At 37.1% G+C, this 27,162-nt stretch overlaps 1 non-coding gene across 1 annotated transcript; it reads right to left on the bottom strand.

Moving 5' to 3' along the window:
- Positions 1 to 23,675: 23,675 nt before the first annotated feature.
- LOC141681411 (small nucleolar RNA R71) lies at positions 23,676 to 23,782 on the bottom strand. The gene has a single exon (XR_012558847.1). It is a non-coding gene; the product is annotated as a small nucleolar RNA R71 (small nucleolar RNA).
- Between the last annotated feature and the right edge of the window lie 3,380 nt (positions 23,783 to 27,162).

Below are 27,162 nucleotides of genomic sequence, written 5' to 3'. Positions count from 1 at the left end.
CATAGTTTGTACTATGATTATTATCAAATAAAACCTTCTTTGAAGAAAGTTACTTTAATTCCTTCTAGTATAAAGTCTGATGCAAATCTGATATAAACTGTGATAAACAGCAAGTTAGCATAAACTCTGAAATTAAATTCACTGCAAATGCTAACAAACTTAAAAAGACCAAAGGATCCAAGAAAGTCTGGGTCCTTAAAACTGACCAATATTGGTCTTTGTGATTGTAAGGCAACAGGAAAAATATCCTAGTGTTGGACAGTGGATGTTCAGGACATATGATTATAAATAAAGCCCTGATATCAGACTTTATGGAGAAAGCTGGCCCAGGAGTTTCTTATGGAGATGGCAACATGGGAAAAACACTGGGATATGGCAATATCAATCTTGGGAATGTCATCATTGAAACAGTAGCTCTTGTCTCAAGGACTTAAACACAATCTGCTAAGTGTGAGTCAAATCTGTGATAGAGGTTATCATGTGGATTTCTTTGAAGAACACTGTGAAGTTGTAAGTAATTCTATAGGAAAAGTGGTTCTGAAAGGTTACAGACATGGTAACATTTATAAAGCCAGAGTTTTAACAAGTTCTGATGGTTCTGCAATCTGTCTGATGAGTAGAGCAGCAATTGAAGAATCTAATGAGTAGAGCATCAATTGAAGAAAGCTGGAATTGGCACAAAAGACTCTCTCATTTAAACTTCAACAACATAAATGAACTAGTAAAGAAAGATCTTGTGAGAGGACTTCCAAAATCAGTATTTGCTCCTGATGGCCTTTGTGATTCTTGTCAAAAGGCTAAACAAAGAAAATCTTCATTCAAGAGCAAAACTGAATTTTCAATTCTTGAGCCATATCATCTACTGCATGTTGATCTATTTGGTCCAGTCAATGTCATGTCTATTGCAAAGAAGAAATATGCTATGGTTATAGTGGATGAGTTCATAAGATACACTTGGGTGTATTTCTTGCACAAGAAGAATGAAACTTCATCTACTCTAACTGATCATGTCAAACAGCTGGATAAATTGGTCAAAGATTCTGTTAAAATTTTAAGAAGTGATAATGGCACTGAGTTCAAGAATTCAATCATGGAAGAGTTCTGCAAAGAGCATGGAATCAAACAGGAATTTTATGCACCTGGAACTCCACAACAAAATGGAGTTGTTAGAAAGAAAGAACATGACTCTCATTGAAGCTGCATGAACTATGCTTGATGAAGCAAAGCTACCAACCTACTTTTGGGCTGAAGCTGTGCAGACTTCTTGTTTTACACAGAATGCAACACTCATAAACAAGCATGGAAAAGCATCATATGAGATGGTGAAGAAAAAGAAGCCAAATCTCAAATATTTCATGTATTTGGTTGTAAGTGTTTTATTCTTAAGACTCATTCTGAACAACTGTCAAAATTTGATCTAAAAGCTGATGAAGGAATTTTTGTTGGATATCCTTTTTCCACAAAAGCCTTCAGAGTCTACAATTTAAGAACAAGGGTTGTCATGGAATCTATCAATGTATCTTTTGATGATAAGAAGAATACTGGACTTGAAGATTTCAATGATCATGATCATCTGAGATTTGAAAATGAAGATTTAAAATTCTGATGACTTAAACTCTGATCCTATAAGTTCTGACGGGTTAAGTTCCGATGTCATTAAAACTGTGGTAACAACTCCAAAGGAAAATGCACCTGTCCAGGGGGAGCAAGCTAAAGATCCTACCACAATTCAAGACTCTCAAGAAGCATCAGAACTTGTCACTGGCTCTTCAAGTTATGATTCATCAAGTTCTGATGAGCCAAGTTCTGATAATTCTAGAAACTCTGATACTTCAAATCCTGAAGGAACCAACTCATATTCTGAAGTTTCAGAGAGCATAACTACAGGGGGAGCATCAGAAAATGCTGATGGAGATAGCATGTATCACGGGGGAGGATCCGGTTCTAGAAATCAACTTCCATTTACAAGGAATGGACCAAATCACATACACCTGACTTAATAATTGGAGATCCTGAAGCAGGTGTCAGAAGTAGAACTGCAACATCAAATGAATGTCTCTATCATTCTTTTCTATCTCAGACTGAACCAAAGAAAGTGGAAGAAGCTTTTCAAGATGCTGATTGGGTGCAAGCAATGCAGGAAGAGTTAAATGAATTTGAAAGAAATATAGTCTGGAACCTAGTGCCAAGACCAAAGAACAGATCCATTATTGGCACAAAATGGGTGTTCATAAATAAAATTGACAGTGATGGTATAATTACAAGGAACAAAGCAAGGCTGGTTACTAAGGGTTACTCTCAACAGGAGGGTATTGATTATGATGAAACATTTGCACCAGTTGCTAGATTGGAAGCCATAAGAATCTTTTTGGCTTATGCTGCTCACAAAAAGTTTAAAGTCTTTCAAATGGATATGAAAAGTGCTTTTCTCAATAGAGAATTGGAAGAAGAGGTATCTGTTGAACAACCTCCAGGATTTGAAGATCCAAAATTTCCAAATCATGTCTACATATTAGACAAAGCACTTTATGGCCTTTAGCAAGCTCCAAGAGCATGGTATGAGACTTTAGCTCAATTCCTTCTGGAAAGTGGATTTCACAGAGGTACAATTGATAAAACTCTGTTCTACCTCAACCATGGAAAGGTTTTACTTTTGGTACAGATATATGTTGATATCATATTTGATTCTACAAATGCCAAGCTCTGTGAAAGATTTGCAAAGCTAATGCAGTCAAGATATCAAATGAGTATGATGGGAGAACTTAGCTATTTTCTGGGACTTCAAGTCAAGCAAATGAAGAAGGTACTTTTATCAATCAATTCCAAGTACACCAGAAATTTACTAAAGAAATTTGAAATGCAAGACTGTTCAACTGCATCAACTCCCATGGCCAATGTAACCAAGTTAGATAAAGATACTGGTTCATCAATAGATATTACTAACTACAGGGGTATGATTGGCTCATTACTCTATTTAACTGCTAGTAGACCTGATATCATGTATGTTGCCTGTCTTTGTGCAAGATTTCAGGCTGGTCCAAGAGAACCTCATTTAATAGCTGTGAAAAGAATTTTTAAGTACCTCAAGGGTACAGCTGATCTAGGATTGTGGTATCCTAGAGAATCGGACTTTAAGCTAATAGGTTACTCAGATGCAGATTTTGCAGGATGCAAAATAGACAGGAAAAGCACTAGTGGAATCTGCCAATTTCTTGGAGGCAGATTAGTTTCCTGGTTTAGCAAGAAACAGAAATTCAATTTCCACATCAACTGCAGAGGCAGAATATATTGCTACAGGAAGCTATTGTGCACAGATTCTTTGGATGAAGAATCAGTTACTGGATTATGGGTTAAAATTTTCTAAAATACCTATTTACTATGATAATCAAAGTGCTATTGCTATGACAGGTAATCCAGTTCAACACTCAATGACAAAGCACATCAGTATTAGGTACCATTTCATAAGGGAACATGTGATAGAAGGTACAGTGGAATTGCATTTTGTTCCAACATATCAACAACTAGCAGATATCTTTACAAAAACACTATGTGAAGCTACTTTTACAAGACTGGTAAATGAACTTGGAATGGTTTCTAGTTCTTTCTCTAAATCTGCTTAGGTTTTTGTTGTCATGCATCAGACTTTATGATCAGTGTTTACAGATTGTCTTATCTTCATGTAATATGTGCTTAAACTGTTAATATATTAAATACTGATTGTTATTTGATGTGATTCTATAAACTGTGATAGTGATTTGAATGTTCTATGACTATTCAATCCAATGAGGATTATTGTGCTAGATGCTGACCTAGTAGTCTTTAACATACTAGAAATCACATGTTTGAATTAGTTGTTTATGTGGAAATTCATTAACACAAGCAAATTCTGATATTGAGCCTAGTCAAATTTACTTTGTGTATCTTATTACTAAGTCACAAACTAGATTCTTGCATCTTATCTGTCAAATTCTGATGTCAGTAAATCTTAAGGATGAACTAAATGCTGATAAGCCTCACTTATCTGAGGAAAAGAAAATAATAAGAAAATTAAAGTCAGGTACTCCTTTGAGATCTAAAGTAAATATGTGGAAGGGAAGACCCAAGTGCATTGCTGGTATTAAGTAATATGCATTAGAAAAGCAAATATTTTTTTCTTGGTGACTTTTCACATTCTCTGATTACTGGAGAAATACTCTGATAATAGCATAAATTCTGATAGCAGTTGTGACTCGCTTAAACTGAGAAGCCACTATAAAAAGTAATTTCAAAAGATGCATAAAATGAGCACAAACAGTTGAGGTGGACTTTTGCATAAATTCATTCTATAGTAGACTTCATTATTAATGACAGATTTTAAGCACTTTTCTTAGTTATGCCTTATTTCTAAGATGTACTGAAGTTTATAAGACTTTAATCTTTATCTGATATTTTGCTAATGCACACACTATCACTCCATATGAATGATGAAAATTACTGTGGTGATCAAGTTGTTTCAGATAAACAGTTAAGTATCATATGCATAAATTCCGAGGACACGTTCTGATGGAAGTTCTGATGATTAAACTCTGAAGAAACAAGTCAGTTTTTGTATAAAGAATCACAGAAACAGACATTCACTTTTTGAGTATAAAAGCCATGTTCTGATGACTGTTAAAATCTGATAATAATCAAGTTATGATATTAAATCCTGATGGAAACTCTGATGCTTACGTGACATTATTTATCTACTTGACTTATATGTAACAAATACTGTAACGGTCATATTTAATCAAAATATAATTAGGTGAGATAAAACAGCCATAATCATTTGGGTTAGTAGTAAACGTGCTTGTCTTGAAAAACTGCATGTGCACAGTAATTATTACTTATTTCCCAGTGCCCACTAACTCCTGCTTTAACTATTGACTGTTCATATATTGCCAGGTGTAAATTGTCTGCCATACTTCATGTGGGTTGTATAAATAAGAAAGTTAAAATATTTTACAATCTTTTACTTACTTCTCTCATTCTCTTATTGTTAGTCCCTTAACAATATAGCAAGAATTACAGAAGGGGGGTTGAATGGAATTCTTGAACCTTTTTCTTAAAATAAAAATGTTCGAACTCGAATATAAATATAAGTGTGTTGATTAGCACAATGCGGAATAAAAACTTAAGTGAATCAAAACACAAGTAATTAAAAATAAGAGTCTTTAAAAACTTTCTGGTGGATTTAAACAATTCCACCAGAGATATATATTATATCGAGAGAAATCTGTGTGCAAGAATGCTCACAGCTGTTTACAAATATGAACTACTGAGAATACAGAGAAATGCTAATAATTCTGCTTACAAATGTTTCCCACTTTTTTGTATCTCAGATATATGTTTCTATTTGCTACTTCTTGGTTTATATATTATCAAGATTACAAAGTCAAAAGACAGGATCATTATAAAAACTATCGGGTTTAATGCTTTGTTACTTTGTTCTCTATTACCCAGTTAATAGGCTTCCTCATTCCATTTGCATACACTTCGATGCATGTGACCAGTTGTCACTGTCAACTGATATTTAAATTCTTTATCCGTTGAGTACATGATCATCCGTTGACTTTATGATCATCCGTTGATGGCTTCATTGATCATCCGTCGACTGCTATATTAGACATCCGTTGATAGCTATTTGATCATCCGTTGATGGCTTTGTTAATCTTTCGTCGGTATCTATTTTGGCACTTAACTTCAATTCATTTATGCAAAATTACAAGACATCATCTATGTACAATTAATCAATCTATTCTGCATATCTAGTTAAAGTCAACATGACTTATATGCTACTACAAAATCTATACAAAGGTGTATGCAGAAATATGCTAATAAGTCATCATCCGTCGGGACTATAATGATTTATCCGTCGGGACTATAATCCTTATCCGTCGAGTGCTACATTATTTCACTAAGTAAAATCTACTTAGGTGTTTTGTTTGTGTAATCATCAAGTACACAACATATGCACAACAATCTCCCCCAATTTATGTCTACTGGAATTGTAGCCATAAATTAAGAGATACTTGATGATAACAAAACACCCTAACAATATAACTTTATAAGAAAGTAGATATTACTGAAAATTGCTTCAATTAACAAAATGTACAAAGTTTTTGCTCACAGTCATTTTCAAGATGCTCCTCTAGCCTGAGCAGATTTATCTAGTTCCTTGAAGGTCTGGATCTCTTTCCAAGCTTTCTGTTGTTTTCTTCAATCTACTTTTGGAGCTGCCTGTGGAATTCCAGTTCATCAGATTCTGAGAGATTTAGCTTTTCTTGCATTTCCAAGAGAGTCTCATTGCTGGAGATGCTCAATTGGTCTTCTAATCTGAAGAATCTTCTCACCCCTTGTCATCTATGAACTCCATCAGCCAGTAGGGCCTTAGATGCACTCTTCTCCCTGTGTATGGGATGATAAGAGTCTTTGGGAGTACATCTTTAGCTCTAATACTCCTTAGTTCTTCAATCTTCTTCAATACTAGTCTTCTTGCAGTGATATTGAACCCAAAGTTCTTCTTGAAGGATGAATAAACTTTAATGAGTACAGCTTGGTTCTCTTGAAGAATCCTGTGAAGTGGCCACTGAATCTCCTTTCCTCCTTTGTACTTGAACACTAACCTTTCAGGTAGGTTCCTGTATGCATCAATACTTCTCACTTCATCTAGTTCATCCAGATAGAGGTTTAGATCAGAAAATTCTTTGATGTCACACAAGTACAAGTAGTCTCCCTTATTGACTTTGGGCTGAGCTTTAACTACAGACTTGGGATTTTAGAGGTGACAGCTTCACTTTCTTGACTGCTCTTGACTTTGTCCTTTTTGGCTTGCTAAGGATTGGTAGATTGAAGTCTGGAATTGGTATGTTCTCCCATTCTATTGGCTCATCCTTGGGCACAATAGGTTCACCATGAATATTCCTGTAGGGATCCACCACCTTTATGTCTTCAAATACCACAGAGGGCTTTGATGCTAGAGTTGTAGCTGGTGTGGATTCCTTAGGAAATTGATCTTCCAATTCCTTGTCAACAATATCCAGTTTCCTTTTAGTTCTTTTAGCCAATTGCTTCTTTCTTGGAGATTTCTCCTGTTCTTCAACTTGCTTCCTTGATTCAGTTGCTTCAGATGGTTGAGAGGGAACTTGTTGTGATGAATTTACAGCATGTAGCTTGGCCAAGATAGTAATCTGCTCTCTCTTTTGTTTAGCCTTTTTAGCATCTAGAGCAGCCTGATTCTTCTCCTGCTCCAATCTAGCTTTTTCTTCCCTCTTTGCTTGAGCAAATTGAGGGTGTCCAGCCACCACACAAATTTCTTTCCCATTTCTGAAAATCTTAGCAATCCTCCTTTTAGAAACTGAATCAGCTGGATCTTTATAGAAGACCATTGATCTTGACAGAAGCTTCTTCTCATTAGGCTTGGGTGTCTCATACACAGTGTCCAAGGGGTTCTTCAAGGATGATTTTGAGTAGTTTGCCTTTGGTTTAAGAATCATTTCAGCCTTTGGAGACTTGATGCAGGAAGATTGTCCTCTTTCCAGATAGTTCATGCTCATCTCATTCACACTAATTTGCTTGACTTGAGAGTGATGGATGGCTGACTTAACTGGCTCCTTGACAAGTTCAAACTTTTTCTGTATCTCCTCATCAATCTTCTTCCAGTTGACCAAACTCAACTAGTTCTTTCTCAGCAACTTTCAAGTTAGCTGCTGCTGCTTGAATCAGATCTATACCATCTGCAACTGGTGGCTTTGAGACAGTAATTGAAGGCACAATTAGCTACTGCTGCTTGAATCAGATCTATACCATCTGCAACTGGTGGCTTTGAGACAGTAATTGAAGGCACAATTACTTTACTGATTTGTATCTGAAGTTTCTCCCCCTCACTTGGTCCTTTCTCCCCCTTTTTGTTATCATCAAGTTGAGGAGTCAAGCCTTATGCTTTAGCCAGTTGCATTAGAAGACTGGTCTGAGACTGTTGATTTTGAAGAATAGTGGCCACAGAGTTTTCAATTACTTGAGCTCTGTCTTCCAATTTGGCCAGCTTCTTTTCAGCATCTGATTCTCTTCTCAGTCTCAGGAGTAGATCATGCATGGTACCATAGGGCATTATTGAATCCAGCTTCTCAGAATTATAGGTCTTCAAGTCAGCTATATCCTTTTTGAGTTCATCCACACTCAGATTCTGTCTTAATGGCTGTAGCTTCATGAGATGTAGAGAATCTAGGTGGGCTTGAAGAATAGCCTTGGTACCAGCATTTGAGCTGTTCTGAATGGCCTTTTGGATAGCCATGATTTGTTTGACTAATGATACATTGAATTGTCCTGGTGTACACTCCTTTGTCAATGCCCATTCAGGAAGATCTGGAATGGAACTAGGTCCTTCATCTCCCCCTAAGTTCATGCTTCCATCAAATGAAATAGAGTCATCATCATTAGAATTTACTCCAAATTCTTCAGATGGCTCACCAGCTGTAGAAGGCATTAAATTGATAGCAGCTTTATCCCTTTGCAGAGATTCTGAAGTATGTACTAGATTTAAAGTCTTCTCTGCCTCCTCATTGCCCTGAGCAGCCAACAGTTGATAGGCTGACACAGGATGAGTAAAAGTGTCAGCATCCAAGGAAATGGTATCAATTACAGTTTTGTAATGTTGCTAAAATTGTCTTTCCTTTTTAGCATCATCCACAATCATTGACTCATGAGCAATGGCTGAATCCACCCTTATATCCTCTGTACCTGCTTTTCTCTCATGTTCTCTCTTTTGTTGCATCAGGGTCTCACCCTGGCTCCCCACCCTCACACCCTCACCTTCACCTACTAAGGTGGGACTCCTCTCACTCCCTTTTGCCAATTCTGAAGAAATGGATTGCAGATTTTCACTCATTTCCTCTCCTTTTTCCTGGGAGCAACCCAGCCTCTCACTCAAGACACTATGCTCTCTCAATCCTAAGAGTGACTGTACAACCACTAAATCTTCTGCACTTGAAATAACTAAAGTTTGAAGTTGTGCAGAGATACTCGACGGATGAGTGATATCCATCGAGTGAGTGGTTTTGCTATCCGACGGATAACTGCTATTAGGCTTATCCGTCAGGATACAATCACTACTCGACGGATGAGCAATATCCGTCGAGAGAGTAGAAATGAATGAGATGGGAAGAGAAACTATTGTTGACTCTGTGTTGATTGAAGAAATTTTAGGCACAGATGACACAACAGTTTCTGAAAGAATTGGCAAGTGAGCCAACAAATCATCTAAAAGATGATGCTCACTTGCACTGAATTTTGGCTTCCCCAATAGAGTTAAAGAAGGGGAATCAGGAATTGATGTGTTTATCATATCCACATCCAGAGAATTTGTTGGTGAGTATGGTGTTTGAGGTGCTTCTATAACTAGAGATTTTGGCTGTGACTCCACATTTATTGGAGCCACATCAAACTGAACTTGAGAAGGTGTAGTGACTGTGTCTTAAGCACCAGTTTGCACTGTGTGTATCCTGTGCATCCCCAGAGGTTTTAGATTTCTTCTTTCTTGTATAGGTTTGGGGTGAGCTTGTGTCCCTAACCCTCTTAGCATGTGCTCTTGGTTGAGAGCTTTGTTCAATAACTACATCCTTTTGGGAGGATGCAGCTAGAAGTGAGCTTTTATCCTTTTTAAGTACTGCAGTTTGTTGGGAAACTGCAGTGTGGCTAGGCTGGGATTCACTCAACTCTCCAACCTTATTCTTGGGGTTTCTTTGATGTTCACCCCTTCCCTCACCTAACTTACCCTCCTTCATACTCCCCTCTTTGGCTTTGGTGGATTTTCAACTGGCATCTTTTGAGAGATACCAGAAGAGGTTTTCTTTGATTTGGATTTGGAAATAGTAGTAGGTTTGGTAGTTTTGGTAGGCAACTGTTTGGTCATTGGCACAGTTGCCATAGCTACTCCTAAACTCAAAGAAATTGTGGAGGTTGGAATAGTTGTTGGGATAGATGAACTTACCTCACTTACATGAGGTGCCTGCATTACAGGAAAGTAGAACATTGGCACATCCTTGTGATGATTGGCCCTGTTCAAATCTGCAATGAGCCTTCTCTCTTGAACCCAACAATCCAGTTTGTTGTTAGGGTTCTCAAGCACAATCTCTTCACAGAGGTGGTTAGCCAATAACATAAGAAATCTAGCATAATACACATTCTTACCTCTTTTAGCTAACTCACCTAGTTTAAAGCCTAACTCAAACAAGACAAGGTCACTGAAATTATAAAATTTATCTGTAACTAGCATATATAGCATGTTGAGCATGGAAATATTCACTGAATCAAAATTACTGATCTTTCCTAAGAAAACCTTTGTAACTACATCACACAAGAAACTCCACTCCTTTCTAAGACCCATTCTCCTAATATCACTCAGTTTAGAAGTAGGAAGTGCATAGTGCATGGAATTAAGCATATTTATGATATCAGTGTCATTGTGTGGTGAAGTTACATTGTTATCAGGAATTTTGAAACATGCTTTTATCACATCACTATTAATATAAAATTCTTTACCTTTGATGGTTAGAGTGATGGTCTTGTCAGTAGAGTTGTAGGTAGCAGTGGTCCACATCTCTTCAACAACTTCACAGAAGATTGTGGGTGATTCCAGCATGGCATAATTGAGCTTGCAATTCTTCACAAAGTCCATCATCTTGTGATAGTCATCCGATTGCTGAATACCCTTGTTAACTAATGCAGTGAAATTGTTCTTCTCATAAATGTACCCAGTTTGAGACATAATCTTTACAACAGGTGCCATTGTTTAGAGAATAAAAGCTTGAAGAGAGAGAGAGTAAGTGCTTGAGAGAGAATGAAATTAGAGCAGTTGAATTTGAGAATGATAAAAGAAAACAATTGCAATGAAATAAGCTTTTATACTATCTCAAAAATAACTGATAAAAATAATAAAGTAAAATAAATTAACCAATAGAAATTGCCTAAAATAGCCGTTTAAAAATAAACTGTAAAAATTCCACCCATTATCCGTCGTGTAATGCTTACAAACTGTAAGTATACTCGATGGATAATGTACAGGGAATTAACGGCTGAGATTAAGACAATTCGACGGATGAGGATAAACTGTTATCCATCGAGACATAAAATATTCCAGAAAAGTAATTGATTTTTATTAGCGAATTGTGTGGCGACGGATGATCAAACTCGATGGATAAGGGTCATCCGTCGAGATGTAAATTTTGACTTAGCCAAAATTTCATCCAGGACTGAAAAATCAATTAACTTTCTGGCTGCATATCAACTTGCAAAATAACTCAGATAGATTTAAGAGTCATTAAGCATACCTAACTCACTTACCAACCTTGTAAAGGTGGATTCATCCAGTGGCTTGGTAAAGATATCTGCAAGTTGCTTCTCACTTGGAACAAAATGAAGCTCCACAGTACCATTCATTACATGTTCCCTTATGAAATGGTACTTGATATCTATGTGCTTTGTCCTTGAATGTTGCACTGGATTTTCAGTGATGGCAATTGCACTTGTATTATCACAGAAAATTGGAATCCTCTCAACTTGCAAACCATAGTCCAGCAATTGATTTCTCATCCATAAAATATATGCACAGCAACTGCCAACAATAATATATTCAGCTTCAGCTGTAGAAGTAGAAACTAAATTTTGCTTTTTACTGAACCAGGACACAAGCTTGTTTCCTAGAAATTGACAGGTTCCTGTTGTACTCTTTCTATCAATTCTACAACCTGTATAATCTGCATCTGAATAACCAGTTAGATCAAAACTAGAATCTCTAGGGTACCAAATGCCAAGGTTTGGTGTTCCTTTGAGATATCTAAAAATTCTCTTAATAGCTATTAAGTGAGATTCTCTAGGATCAGCCTGAAATCTAGCACATAAACAAGTAGAAAACATTATATCTGGCCTACTAGCTGTTAAGTACAGAAGTGAGCCAACCATGCCTCTATAACTTGAAATATCCACAGACTTTTCAGTAGTGTTTAATTCAAGCTTAGTTGCTGTGGCCATGGGAGTTTTTGCAGATGTACAATCCATTAGATCAAACTTCTTTAAAAGATCAAAAATATATTTAGTTTGACTAATGAATATTCCATCACTAACTTGCTTAACTTGTAAACCAAGAAAGTAAGTTAGTTCTCCCATCATACTCATTTCATACTTACTTTGCATCAATTTGGAAAACTTTTTGCAAAGTTTCTCATCTGTAGATCCAAAAATAATATCATCTACATAAATTTGAACAAGTATACTAGAGCCATTAACATTCCTGAAATATAAAGTTTTATCTACAGTACCTCTTGTGAAGTGACTTTCCAAAAGGAAATTTGATAAAGTGTCATACCAAGCTCTAGGTGCTTGCTTCAGTCCATAAAGTGCTTTCAAAAGATAATAGACATGTTCTGGAAAATTTGGATCTTCAAAACCAGGAGGTTGACTGACATATACTTCTTCCTCTAAATCTCCATTCAGAAAGGCACTTTGACATCCATTTGATAGACCTTGAAATTGGCATGGGCTGCATAGGCTAAGAAGATTCTGATGGCTTCAAGTCTTGCAACAGGAGCAAATGTTTCATCAAAATCTATTCCTTCTTATTAACAATAGCCTTTAGCAACCAATCTAGCTTTGTTCCTGACAACTATGCCATTTTCATCCATCTTATTTCTAAATACCCACTTGGTGTCTATTGGATTCTTTCCTTTAAGCTTGGGTACCAGCTTCCACACATTATTCCTTTCAAATTGGTTTAGCTCCTCCTGCATAGCTAATATCCAATCAGGATCCAACAAAGCTTCTTCTACCTTCTTTGGTTCTTCCTTGGAAAGAAAGCTGATATATAGACATTCTTCCTGAGTTGCTCTTCTTGTTTGAACTCTAGCAGAAACATCACCAATGATGAGCTCAAAGGGATGATCTTTTGTCCATTTCCTTTGTTGAGGTAGATTAGCTCTAGATGAAGAGACCTCATTGTTGTCTTGATGTGTGATTGAGTTTTGACTATTTGAAACTCCCCCTGAGTTTGTGGATCTTTGATTTGAGAAAGGAGAACTTTCTATAGGTGATCTGTCTTGACTTCCTGCTCCTTTTGATAACCCGACGGATGGTGAATTCTGAGTACCGACGGATGAAGTAGGTTGTCTCCCGACGGATAAAGCAGATTGCCTTCCGACGGATGAAGCATTGTGCAACTCAACAGATGTAGAGTTTTGTGCTTCATTGGTGGTAGATTTATCTGCATTATCCTTAGATACATTCTCTTGATCACTTTCATCATCACTGTCATCACTAACCATCTCCACATTGTGAAATTTGAGGCTCTCATGGTAATCTCCATCTTTCAGTCCTTCAATCTTTTTATCATCAAACACAACATGTATTGATTCCACAACAATGTTGGTTCTTAGATTGTAGACTCTGTATGCTTTACCAACAGCATATCCAACAAAAATTCCTTCATCTGCTTTAGCATCAAACTTCCCATTTTGATCAGTTTGATTTATCAGAATATAGCATTTGCAGCCAAAGACATGAAGAAAGTTTAGAGTTGGCTTCTTGTTCTTGAACAATTGATAGGGAGTCATGCATCTTGCTTGATTAACCAGAGAAATATTCTGAGTGTAGCATGCAGTATTTACAGCTTCAGCCCAGAAATATGTAGGTAGTTTAGATTCTTCAAGCATTGTCCTTGCAGCTTCAATTAGTGATCTGTTCTTCCTTTCCACTACTCCATTTTGTTGTGGAGTCCTTGCTGCTGAAAACTCATGCAGAATCCCATTTTCCTCACAAAATGCTCTCATAACTGAATTCTTGAACTCAGTTCCATTATCACTCCTGATTCTTCTAACCTTGAAATCAGGATGATTATTGACTTTCCTTATGTGATTGATGATGATTTCACTAGCCTCATCTTTAGACTTTAGGAAATATGTCCAAGAGAACTTTGAGAAATCATCTACAATTACTAGGCAAAATCTTTTTCTTGAGATGGACAATACATTGACTGGTCCAAACGAATCCATGTGAAGCAGTTGCAAAGGCTCTTCAATTGTTGAATCAAGTTTCTTCCTGAATGATGCTTTAATCTGCTTCCCTTTTTGGCAGGCATCACACAGTCCATCCTTTGAAAACTCCACTAGAGGAATGCCTCTTACTAGTTCTTTCTTTACCAGCTCATTCATGGTCTTGAAGTTTAAATGGGATAGCTTCTTGTGCCATAGCCAACTTTCATCTTGACTTGCTTTACTGAGAAGGCAAGTTACAGATTCTACATTAGATGAGTTGAAATTAGCTAGGTACACATTTTCTTTTCTCACACCAGTGAGAACCACTTTGTTACTTCTTTTATTAGTCACAACACAGGCTTCTGAGTTGAAGGTTACTGAGTTGCCTTTGTCACAAAGCTGGCTGATACTCAACAGATTGTGTTTGAGACCATCCACTAAGGCAACCTCCTCAATGATGACATTGTCCTTAGAAATCAAGCCATATCCCACAGTATAACCCTTGCTGTCATCTCCAAAAGTGATACTTGGGCCAGCTCTCTCTTTGAACTCTGTGAGCAGGGTAGAATCACCGGTCATGTGTCTTGAACAACCACTATCCAAGTACCAAAGATTCTTTCTAGTTTCCCTGCACACATCAAAATCAAATCAAGTTGATTTTGGTACCCAAGTTTCCTTAGGTCCTGCCTTGTTAGCTTTCTTTTTCTATTTCTTAGGCCTTATTTCATTTGACTTAGGAATTTCAGATTCATTCTTAGTCATTTGAGTTGGGCCTTTGAAGCCATTCATTACAACAGAATCATCATGCATACTATGACTAATAGGAAATGGCATGATGTGAGTAAACATGTTATTCCAGTAAGGTATGCTAAATGGCATTTGTGGCATACTGTATGCAGCATAATAAGGATTAGGTGCAAATGGCATATTAGCAAACTGTGCATTCATGTTCTGTGTAGACATAAAATTAACAGGCAAGAGGCATGGCATTCATGTTAGGAAATTGAGATTGCACAGACATGGAAGTAGGCATGGCAGATTTGCAATTAACAGACAGATGATTTATACTACCACACTTGACACAGATTTTTCTGGGAGCATATTTATCAGGTGTGTAGTTATTGTGTTTGTTAATCCCTACTTTACCATTCCTATTGTTTTTCCTTTTAGTCTTTGTTTTTACCTCAATCTTTTCAAGTCTGTCACTTAACTGTTTGACAGTCATGTGACCAACATTAGCCTTTTTCCCTTTCTTAACTTGACTTGACTCTCCTGAAACAAAATTCTTGGAAACAGACCCATACTTCTTATTCAGCTTAACTAGTTTGGCTTTGCTAATGGGCTTGCTCACAGCCGACAGATGAGGATTTTCATCATTCGACGGATAACACTTTAGTTTATCCGACGGATAGTCCTCATCATCCGTCGAGTCTACATCTGTTAGCAGACCATCTACCAAATTAGGTTCTAGTTTCTCTTTGTTCTTTTTCCAGGCTTCATCACAGAAAGACTCGATTTCTTGAACTTTGGTGATTTGAGCATGGACATCCCTGGATGTTTTCCATGCTTTAATCACTTCTTGTTCACGCTCGAGCTGCTTCTTTAAAATTTCTTCCTTTTTCAAGGACTCAGTTAATTCCTCCTTAGCAATCTTACACTCAATTCTTAATTTCTCAAAATCAATAAACTGAGACTCAAGCACATTATTCCTCTCACTTAAAAACAAATTATTTTCTTTGATTTTAGCATTTTCTTTAGTAAGAGACTTAAGTGTAACACGCAAATGATATAACTCTGTAGACATATCATTAATGGCATCATTACACTCAGCTTTAGACAAATATGCAAGGTTTATAGTAATTACCTGATTGTTTGAGGAACTTGTCTCTGTTTCATCAGACTTGGCCATTAGGGCTAGATTGACATAACTGGCATCTTCATCTTCATCCAGACCATCTGCTGCCCAATCATTCTCTTGCGTAATAAAAGCCCTTTCCTTTTGCTTGAGTAGATCAAAATATTTTTGCTTATAATCCACAGACTCAAACTTTTTCTTATTGGAACCTGACTTCCTACACTCACTGGCAAAATGCCCTGCCAAGCCACATTTGAAACATTTGAATTTTGACTTATCCACCATGTTTCTATTTGGCTTGGCTGCTCCAAAGTTCTTTTTGAACTTGAGTTTGGCAAATCTCCTAGAAAGAAATGCTAGGTGCTCATCAATGTCCTCCATGTCATCTTGGCTTAATGAATCTTCACTTTCTACTGCAAGCCCCTTGCCCTTGTTCTCACAGACCTTTGAAGTTGATTCAACAGCTTCCATCTTCACTTCCTTCTCCTTTTCCAACTCAGCAACTAGTGCAATGGATCATCCTTTCTTCTTTCCTCTCTCCATCCTTTCATCCTGCTCTATTTCAAGCTCATAGGTTTTTAGGATGCCATACATTCTCTCCAAAGTAAACTCCTTATAATCTTGTGAGTTTCTTAATGAGACCGTCATTGGTTTCCATTCCTTTGGAAGAGATCTAAGGAATTTCATATTAGAGTCTTTAGTCTGATAGACCCTTCCATGCAATTTGAGAGCATTTAGTAGTTTTTGAATCCTACTAAAAATGTTAGTGAGTGACTCACTTTCCTCATTGTGAAAATGCTCATATTGCTGAATCAAGAGCCGCATCTTATTTTCTCTAACTTGCTTAGTGCCATCACAGATTATCTGTATAGTATCCCAAACTTCCTTGGCAGTTTTGCAGTTGATAATGTTGTCAAACATGTCTGCATCAACTCCATTAAATAGAATATTCATGGCCTTTTTATCCTTCCTGACTTGTTCAATGTCAGGATCAGACCATTCATGCCTTGGCTTGAGGACTGATGGCTCGTTTCCTGTTGTAGCTCTCATTGGAACATGAGGGCCTCTTTCTATGCAGTCCACATAGGCCTCATCTTGAGAAAGCATATAAAGATGCATCTTTACCTTCCAATGATGGTAATTATCTTTATCTAGAAAAGGAATCTTGACTCCAACATCCTTCTTGTTCATCTTGCTGAATTGTTTTGATCTTTAAACTCCTTATAAGTTAAGAGCTTGCTCTGATACTAATTTTTAATCCCTTAACAATATAGCAGGAATTACAGAAGGGGGTTGAATGGAATTCTTGAACCTTTTTCTTAAAATAAAAATGTTCGAACTCGAATATAAATATAAGTGTGTTGATTAGCACAATGTGGAATAAAAATCTAAGTGAATCAAAACACAAGTAATTAAAAAAAAGAGTCTTTAAAAACTTTCTGGTGGATTTAAACAATTCCACCAGAGATATATATTATATCGAGAGAACTCTGTGTGCAAGAATGCTCACAGCTGCTTACAAATATGAACTACTGAGAATACAGAGAAATGCTAATAATTCTGCTTACAAATGTTTCCCACTTTTTTTGTATCTCAGATATATGTTTCTATTTGCTACTTCTTAGTTTATATATTACCAAGATTACAAATTCAAAAGACAGGATCATTATTAAAACTATCGGGTCTAATGTTTTGTTACTTTGTTCTTTATTACCCAGTTAATAGGCTTCCTCATTCCATTGCATACACTTCGACGCATGTGACCAGTTGTCACTGTCAACTGATATTTGAATTCTTTATCCGTTGAGTACATGATCATCCATCGACTTTATGATCATCCGTTGATGGCTTCATTGATCATCCGTCGACTGCTATATTAGACATCCGTTGATAGCTATTTGATCATCCGTCGATGGCTTTGTTAATCATCCGTCGGTAGCTATTTTGGCACTTGACTTTAATTCATTTATGCAGAATTACAAGACATCATCTATGTACAATTAATCAACCTATTCTGCATATCAAGTTAAATTCAACATGACTTATATGCTACTACAGAATCTATACAAAGGTGTATGCAGAAATGTGCTACAGACTCATTATTACATAAGCTACTCACTCGATGGATAATAAGTCATCATCCGTCGGGACTATAATGATTTATCCGTCGGGACTATAATCCTTATCCGTCGAGTGCTACATTATTTCACTAAGTAAAATCTACTTAGGTGTTTTGTTTGTGTAATCATCAAGTACACAACATATGCACAACACTTATCTCTCTTATTTTCTCTCACTAACTAATATTCTCTGAAGCTCTTTTTCATACATGCATTTTATCAAAAACCTTGCAAACACTCTTTTTCTCACTTGATTTTTAATAGAAATGGCACCAAAGGATTTGATTTTCAATGGAGCTAAGTTTGTTCCTAACAATTACTTAGCTATTCTGAGCAAGGATGAAGCCCCAACAGATCTTCATTTCATCCAGGATTTCCTAGCTCACAGTGAGATAGGCTATGCTTTGAATCAACCTGAAGTTATCTCAGGGACTCAAGTTCTGGAGTTCTAGAGGTCAGGTATGTATGATGATGGTGGAGAAAATGGGTCCCCTAGTCTGATTTTCATAACTGGGGAGGATGAACATGTGGTGACTGTGGCCACAGTTCGACAAGCACTCTACCTTCCAGAAAACTGCAATTATTCAACAGTTGAGGAGCCAACTCTTCAATAAATGATGGCTAGTCTGGGGTATGAAAAGACATTGGCAAAGCTGGGCCAGTTGAAGAGACCGAACATAAGGAGGGAATGGGGTTTCTTCTTCGACTGCATCACAAGAACCTTTGCAAACAAGTGTTCAAATTTTGATATCATTCCTATCCTCAGTTAGCAAATTGGGTATGCTCTAATTACTCAATCTCATTTTGACTATGCTACTGTTGTACTAGGTTTTATTGGTGATAGAATGACTGAAGACAGAAACACAGTCTATTTTGCTAGATTCTGTCAGCTATTATACAGTTTTTGTTGCTCTGATGCACCACAACTTGCCAGTGAGTTGATCTCACCATTTAAGCTAGCTAAGAGAGCTTTCACTGACTTATTATCCACTTACAATAAGAAAACTGTTTTAAGACCCCTCCAAATTCCAATTTCAGTTTAACAATTTTTAGTAAACTTTGATCCAGCCACATACACCTCCGTATATACTGATGTACAACCAACCCAACCTTCATCAGCACCTACCACCACTACACAGACACCTCAAACTTCTCAACATCATCCAACTCAACCCTCCATCAGGACATATTTCAAACCAACACAATCATCTCAACCTCAACCATCAGCACATACCATCAGACCTTCATCTTCCAGGCTAAAAAGGGCTCAATCTGTTCCTAAATCTCCAATAAAGAGAAGAAGGATACTTCTAAGGGATGAGTCTGATGATGAGGAGGAAGCACAAGTTCATGCATCAGAACCTGTGACAGTTGAAGCTGAAACTGTGGATTCTCATAAAGCAACTGCAGCTGAAGGTTCTGATACCTTAAAGAGAAAGAGAACTATAAACTCTGATGATAAAGCAACTCCTTCATTTGCAAGGAGATTAAAGAAAATGAGGGCTAAGAGGCATTTGGCTAAGCTTCCATCATAGAATACTGAAGAAGCTGAGTAAAGGGATCAGGAATCTCTAATCTCAAATCCAAATATGATTGAATCTCTACCACCTCCAGCAACAGTCCAAGACACTGTTCCTGATACAGTGGTTACACCTCCAGTCTCTCCTCTTCATGAAGATATTACAGTTGAAGATTCAGGCTTAAGACCTGAAATTGACATCAACAGGCTGCACACTCCTACTATTCTGTATTTGGAAGCTCCTACATCAGCTCAGACATCTCCAACTCATTCTCCAATTTTAAATGCTGATGTTGAGATACCATCTACTCCAACAACACCTATTCTGGAGATAAATTCTGAAGCTCAGAATCCAGATGAAGTCATTCCTGAATCTCCAGTTGCTTCACACACTCTAGTGCTATCAGAACATACTAAGTCTTCTTCAAGTTCTGAAGACAGTGTTTTTGTTCATACTCCAGCTCCTATACTTGGAAAGGAAGCATTGGTCAAGAGATTTGTTGAACAGGATGCTCCTGTACCTTGGGATGAAACTCATAGAGGAGTAGAGTGGACCAAGAAGTGGAATGATTCTGATTTCATTCCAAGGTCTAAAGTTCTGACAGAGCACATTGCTAAAGCTGATGAGCTTGTGTTAAATTCTGATATAAAGACACAACTCAAGATCACTGCTCTATCTACCAAGAACCTTCAAGGTCTTCACTCTCAAACTCAAGTAAAGGCTGATACACTACAAGAATCATTTAACAAGCTAGATATGTAAATCAAGCTTGACAAGACAAGGATTTTCAGACCTACACTTGAGAAAGTAGAAGCAATTGAGAAAGCTCAAGAGAAGTAACAGGCCCGAATCTCCGAGGTCCTGGCTAATCAAGCTTCTCAACAGGCTTAATTTGATGAAATCCAATCTTCAGTTGAACTTCTTCTCTCACTCCTAATATCAGATGATGCCAAAAGGGGGAGAAGATAGTTAAGTCCAAATGCTCAACTGATCAAATACTGAAGAAAAAAGATGATGAAGCTGATGACCAGGGAAACCCTAGCAAGGGTAGAGGTCAAGTTCAAAGTAAAGGACAGAGCAACAAGGTTTCTTCAAGGAAACTAATTACTGAAGCAAGCAAATCTTCTATTCAAAAGAAGAGCCGTTCTGAAGCTGCTCAAACTCAAAATATGATAGCAAGTACTGAAACTCAAAATCTGATATGTTCTGATGAACAAAGTCTGATGACAAAGCCCGATGTTCTGATACAAGGTGGAAGTCAAGATTCTCAAAAGTTTATGCAAACTCTGAAGCTAAAGGGGAAGCAGACTATAGTCTACTACAAAGATCCCAAGATTCAGACACTTGATGAGGAAATTGCTAGAAGATTATTTTTGAAGCATAATCCAGAAATGGACTTAGAAAATCTCAAGAAGGAAGAAGCTAGATTTAAAGATGAAAAGAAAAATCTAAAGCCAAAAGCTTCTGTTGCAAAGAAACATCCAAGGCCTAAGGAAAAAGGCATTGTGATCAAGGAGAAGTCACATACTGAGGCATCAAAGCCCAAAACAAGATCACAATCTGAGATTGATCCCAAAGACAAAGGGAAAGGAAAAGTTGATGAACCAATCAAGCCAGAGGAGATGAAAATTTCTCAAATCCTGATAAAACCTGTGGGCAAAATGGTTCAACTTACTGATGACACTCTTGCTGAAGATGAAGATGTTCAAACTCTGAAAAGAAAGAAGATTTCTGAAGAATCAAAGACAACCTCTGACAAGGCTCAAGTTGTTCAGAGTGAAGAACTGCAAGCTACAATAGAAATAGCAAGTTCTGACAAGGTCATCAAGACATCAACCTCTGACAATGCTAAAGTTGATTTGGACAAGATGAAAGTAGATGACAAAAAGAAACTCCTATGGAAAAATGTCAAACCATCAGATCCAAAGAAAAGCCAATTATTATCTGATTTCATGACTGTTGGATTGAAAACCAGAGAAGCAAGAGACAGAGCTGGACTAGGTTCTGATGAAGCTTAGATTAAAACAGGAGTTGAAGTGCTGATTAGAGATCCATTTCTTTTAACTGATCAACCTCTTGAAGATGTTACACGGAAACACCTTGATAAGGTTATCTCTGTTCAAGTGGTACTGGATGCTCATGACAAGCACAATGTCAAGGAAAATCTGATTCTTTTTCTTGAAGATGGAAGGACATATTAGATGTCAGAATGAGATGTGCTAAATAAATCATTGAAAAAACTTCAATTCTTTCATTACCTTTTAGAGGTACAGTCTGATATTACCAGGAGACGGTCAAATTTCATATTGAAGACCATCAGAGATAAAGCAAGAATTTCTGGTTCAAGAGTTACAGAATTCATTCCTAATATTGTTGAAAATGATGGAAGTGAGATTCCAATGAAGAAGAATTATGCTAAGCTTGAAGTGATTCTGAAAGGGAAATGTCTATGCTACAATGAAGATTCTTTTCATCCTAGGGTAATAAGACTGAATGATGGTTTTGAAAGAAACCATATCTCTGCTTTAAGGACTGCAATCTATCAGATTGGGAGTCAAGATGAAGAGATGAAGCAAGTTAAAGCTACAATGTCTCAAGTCCTGAGGAGTAAAGAAGAAAAGCTGATATCAAGCTTTGCCAAGAATCATTATCGATTCAGATTGACTCCGTGAGATTGCTAAAAGCTACAAGGACTGTAAGTTATAGTTAGTTATCTAGTTAAACTCTTATTTGCATTTGTACTTAAATGTTTTTGACATCATCAAATCTATTAACTTGTATATCTTGCATAATTTACAAGTTGGGGGAGATTGTTAGATATATTTGAGATGTCATGTCTAATATGATTCATGTTTAGTTTCCAGATCTTAACAAACAGGACATATCAGGACTTACTGAAATCAGGATTTACTGGAAGTCAGAACTTAATATCAGAACTTAAGGTCATATCAGAACTTAAGTGCGGGAAGACTTTCAGTTAAGGAAGGAAGCTGATTTACAGTAGAAGATCGAGACTAAAACAAAAGAAGATATGCATGGAAAGAGTTAGAAGACTCAAAGACTTGTAGAAGATATTTGATTGATATATTTTAGGAGATGGAATTGTATTCCATATCAATTAGAAGTTATCTTGTAACTGTGTACTATATAAACACAGACTTAGGATTTACACTATATGTGTTATTATTATCGAGAAGTTTATACATTGTAACCTAGCAGCTCTTAGTGATATTTGTTCATCACTGAGAGAGAACAACGGTTCTTATTGTAACAGAGTTTATTCAATATACTTGATCTTTGTTACATACTTGTGTTAAGTCGATTTGATTGTGAAAACACTGTATTCAACCCCCTTCTACAGTTTTATGACACTTAACATGTGGAAACGAACTAGAATTATTTCTATATTACTTGCGATCACGTATACTTGCGTGAATATAGCGCGTGTTTTCGTCCTAACAAGTTTTTGGCGCCTCTGCCGGGTACTCGGTGTTAATTTTTAGTTTATGTGTTTGTCATCAGTTTTCGTTAAAGTTCAGTGACTCGGATATTGTTACTTACTTATTTCCTTGTCCGATTTCAGATACTCTAGCGAGCGTGTATGCATACGCGTTCTCGGTCTCGTAAGAGAACACTGGATAAAGCTGAGGAAGAAGTAGTAGTAGCTAAGGAAGTTTTTGAAGAAGTTCTTGTAGAGGAGAAAGTTAGAGAAGACATCTTAGTTGAGAAAGAAGAAAAAGCTCTTATTACAATGGGTGAACCAGAAGCGAATCCAAAGGCTTTGATGGACTATTCTCAACCAAAGATCAATAAAATTCAGTATAGCATCGTCAGACCAGCCATCGTGGCTAACACTTTTGAAATCAAGGCTAGCACGATTCAGATGATACAGAATTCAGTTTAATTTGGGGGTTCTCCTATAGAAGATCCCAACATGCACATAAGAGATTTCATCGAGATCTACGACACCTTCTAGTTCAATGGAGTGTCTGAAGATGCTATAAAGCTAAGGCTCTTCCCATTCTCTCTGAGGGATAAAGCTAAGAGATGGTTACATTCTCCACCACCAGGCTCTATCACTAAATGGGAAAATTTTGCTCAGAAGTTCCTTACTAAGCTCTTTCCTATGGCGAAGATTGTTGTAATCAGGAATGCTCTTACTCAATTTGTGCAGCAGTCTGGAGAGTCTTTGTGTGAGGCTTGGGAGTGATATAAGAAGATGCTAAGGAAGTGTCATCACCATGGGATGCATGATTGGATGATCATTAACTGCTTCTATAATGGTTTGGGTACTATTTCTAGACCCATGCTTGATGCAGTATCAGGAGGAGCCTTGTGGGCTAAAAGCTACGATGAAGCTTATGAATTAATTGAACTGATGGCTGCTAATGAATACCATAATCCTTCTCAGAGACTACCCCAGGGCAAGGTAGTAGGAATTCTGGAGGTGGATGCAGCTACTGCTATAGCTGCGCAGCTTAAAGCTTTGATGATGAAGGCGGATTCTTTGGCTAATTATGGAGTTAATCAGATCACTAGTGTCTGTGAGCTTTGTGCTGGTGCGCATGAGACCGAGCAGTGTGCTATTTCTAGCGAATTAACTCAGTTTGTGAGCAACTTTCAGCGATCTCAGCAGCCTATTCCAGCCACCTATCATCCCAACAACCGCAATCATCCTAACTTTAGTTGGAGCAATTCTCATAATGCGGTTCAACAGCCTTATCAGGAGTATCCAGCGAAGCAGTATAACCCTCCTGGTTTTCAGCAACCACAATATGCACCAAGGCAACAACTCTAGCTGCAACAAGTTAATAAAAATCTGAATTGGAGGAGTTGAGGCTCATGTGCAAGAGCCAAGTAGTTTCTATCAAGACCTTGGGGAATAAAATTGGGCAGATTTCCAATGCCTTGTTGAATCGTCAACCTGGGACATTCCCTAGTGACACTGAAGTCCCAGGAAAGAAGGAAGCTAAAGAGCAAGTTAAGGCAATCACATTGAGGTCTGGGAAGGTTACAAATCCCGAAAAATCTCAAGTTTCGGAAGATGAAGTTGTTGCTGAGGATGAAGTGCAGAAGGAAAAAGAAATGGAACCAAGGAAGACTACTGTGAAACACACTCCTCCTGAGTGTAATACAGTGTTAGGTCCAAATGTGTTTGTAGAAGGGGGGTTGAACACAAACAGTACCGAATAATCGAATTAAATGTGGAATAAAAAATGTGAAACAAAATTCAAGTTAAATAAAAATATTATTAAACTTGAAAGGTGTTACAACAACTGTATCGATTACAAGGAATTAATCTCAAATTAATTATCACAAATTTAGAATAAATTTGACATGAACTTTTTCTATTTTTGCAATAATTAGAATCAAATGCTAAACGCGATTTGAGATTAAGTTCTAGGGATTTTGATCCGCTAGATTGTTACACAAGAACAAGAGAATGATTTCTAGTTGATTAGATTTAACTTTACAAGCTAGAAATTATGATCTTGAAGTTTGCAGATGAAGGATGAAATATTTTGCTTCTTTTTCTTTTCTGCTGTGTTCTTGTTTTGACTTGTGTTCTGGATGATTGAATGTGTTCTGCTTCTGCTTCTTTTAATCAAACAACAGACTTGAATGAACTAGAGTGACAATCGGTGAGACAATCCAATTGTACTAGCAAGACAATCTGTTGAACTGGAGAGACTTTCGGTATGACTATTGTTTGTACTAGCAAGACAATCTGATTGAACTAGCAAGACAATCCTCTTCCAGTGTAACTTTCGGCAAGACAATTATTTATACTAGCATGACTTTCGGTATGACTATTGATTGTCATACCGATTGTCATATTAGTACAATCAGATTTGTCTTGCTGAATTTAAATGAATTTTAATCCAATTTAAATTCTGAAAATCCTTAATATTGATTCTGAATTAATTAATCAATTAATTCAATTAATCAATAAATTAATCTTTGCAGATATAATTTATTTTCTTAATTAAATTATATGACTTAATTAATTAATAAAGAATTAATACTAACCTTGAGCAGCAACCATTCTTCTGAATATCTTCTGAAAATCACTGAAAATTATGAATCAATTCCACCACTTCAATGTTGACACTCGATGTACTGTCTGGTTCATGAGTGACTAACTTCCGTGACGTTTCTTCATGTCTTGACTTTGATACTTGATTTTCTTCAGATTAAATCCTTGTAATTAATTGATACTCTGACGAGATCTTTGTCACTTGATTAAATCCACAACCTTGATTTATATCACTGAGGCTTGATCAATTTCTTGAACTTCTTCCAGTAAATTAATTCCTCAAGTCTGTAGATGCACCTTGTTTCTGAATCCTTTGACAGATATTACTTTGCGAGATCTCTTTGACGGTAGATCCACTATTTACTTATTACATTCTTATTTAAGTTGAGTTGAATCCTCGAATATACAAATAGGCTATGACATATGCCTTACAATCTCCCCCTATTTGTTTGTTAGATAATAACAGACAAATACCTAGAGGATAACTCAACTAACAAATAAGAAAAAGATATAAACAGAAATGCAAAGTAAATAGCAGAAAAGTTCTGGACTAGATTTAACATTTTCCAGATTCCAAGTAGATGTTCCTCTAGACTGAACATATCTTCAAGTAGTTCCATCCTCTTTTGTACAACCATATTTCCTGTTGAGAAGCACATATCTCTCTTGCTTCTCTCCCTATGAGAATTAACTAATGAAAGAAGATCACCTTCATTTACCACCTCTCCCGTATAATAGGATCCGCAGATAAAAACCAATGGTACTCCCCTAACAGCTTCTTCCCTTACTAGAAAATCACCTTGTGTTTACCACCTCTCCCGTACAATAGGATCCGTAGTTACAAACAACAATGGCGTGGTGTAGTGTACATGTATGATCTTTTTCTTCCTCCCTGCTATTTCTCCCCCTTAGTTGAGGAATCCTCCAAACTATTACTTAATCTTTTATCTCCCCCTTAAAGAAGGAATGTATGCCGTCATCTGAAGGAGTTCTCATATTTCACTTGGTTGGAAAAGAAATAACAAGTAGTTTCTCTTTCTTCCTCACTGTGAGTGTGTGATTCTGTTTAGTGTACCTCACATGTGTTTCACTCTTCTCTCTACTCGTGTTTACACTCATTCTCACAAGTGTATCACTCCTCTCATAGCTCCAACATTCAGCTGTACCTGCAAGGAAAATCACCTTAGCCATCCTTAAGGAGGTCACTGGTGGTGCAATGGGAGTTCGCAAGTCCCCATCCTTGTTAAACTCATCAGATGAATCTGAGTCATAATCTACAAGTTGCTAGTTTCCCTTTTAGGGTTCCAGATTTGAATTCTGGGAAGGTAAACAATGATCCAAAGAATTTAGCATAAAGATCAAGGTTCCCTTCTAATGTCTCTGAAGGCATTTCCTTGTGACTCATCAGGTAATATCTGAATCATTGTCAACAAGTTGCCGATATGCACCTATGTCAGATCCACTATCCGCAGATGCATCCAGGGGATTTAAGCCTGGGGAGGTAGACACTGACCACTGACATATGACTTTTGGATCAGTATCCTCTCCTAACACCTGTAAAGGCAATTGGTCCATTAACGAACCTTGAACA

This window comes from Apium graveolens, chromosome 8, assembly GCF_009905375.1.
Source record: "Apium graveolens cultivar Ventura chromosome 8, ASM990537v1, whole genome shotgun sequence".
In the NCBI taxonomy this organism is placed as follows: Eukaryota; Viridiplantae; Streptophyta; class Magnoliopsida; order Apiales; family Apiaceae; genus Apium; species Apium graveolens.
The sequence above is the reverse complement of the archived record's forward strand: the minus strand, read 5'-3'. Positions and strand labels throughout refer to the sequence as shown.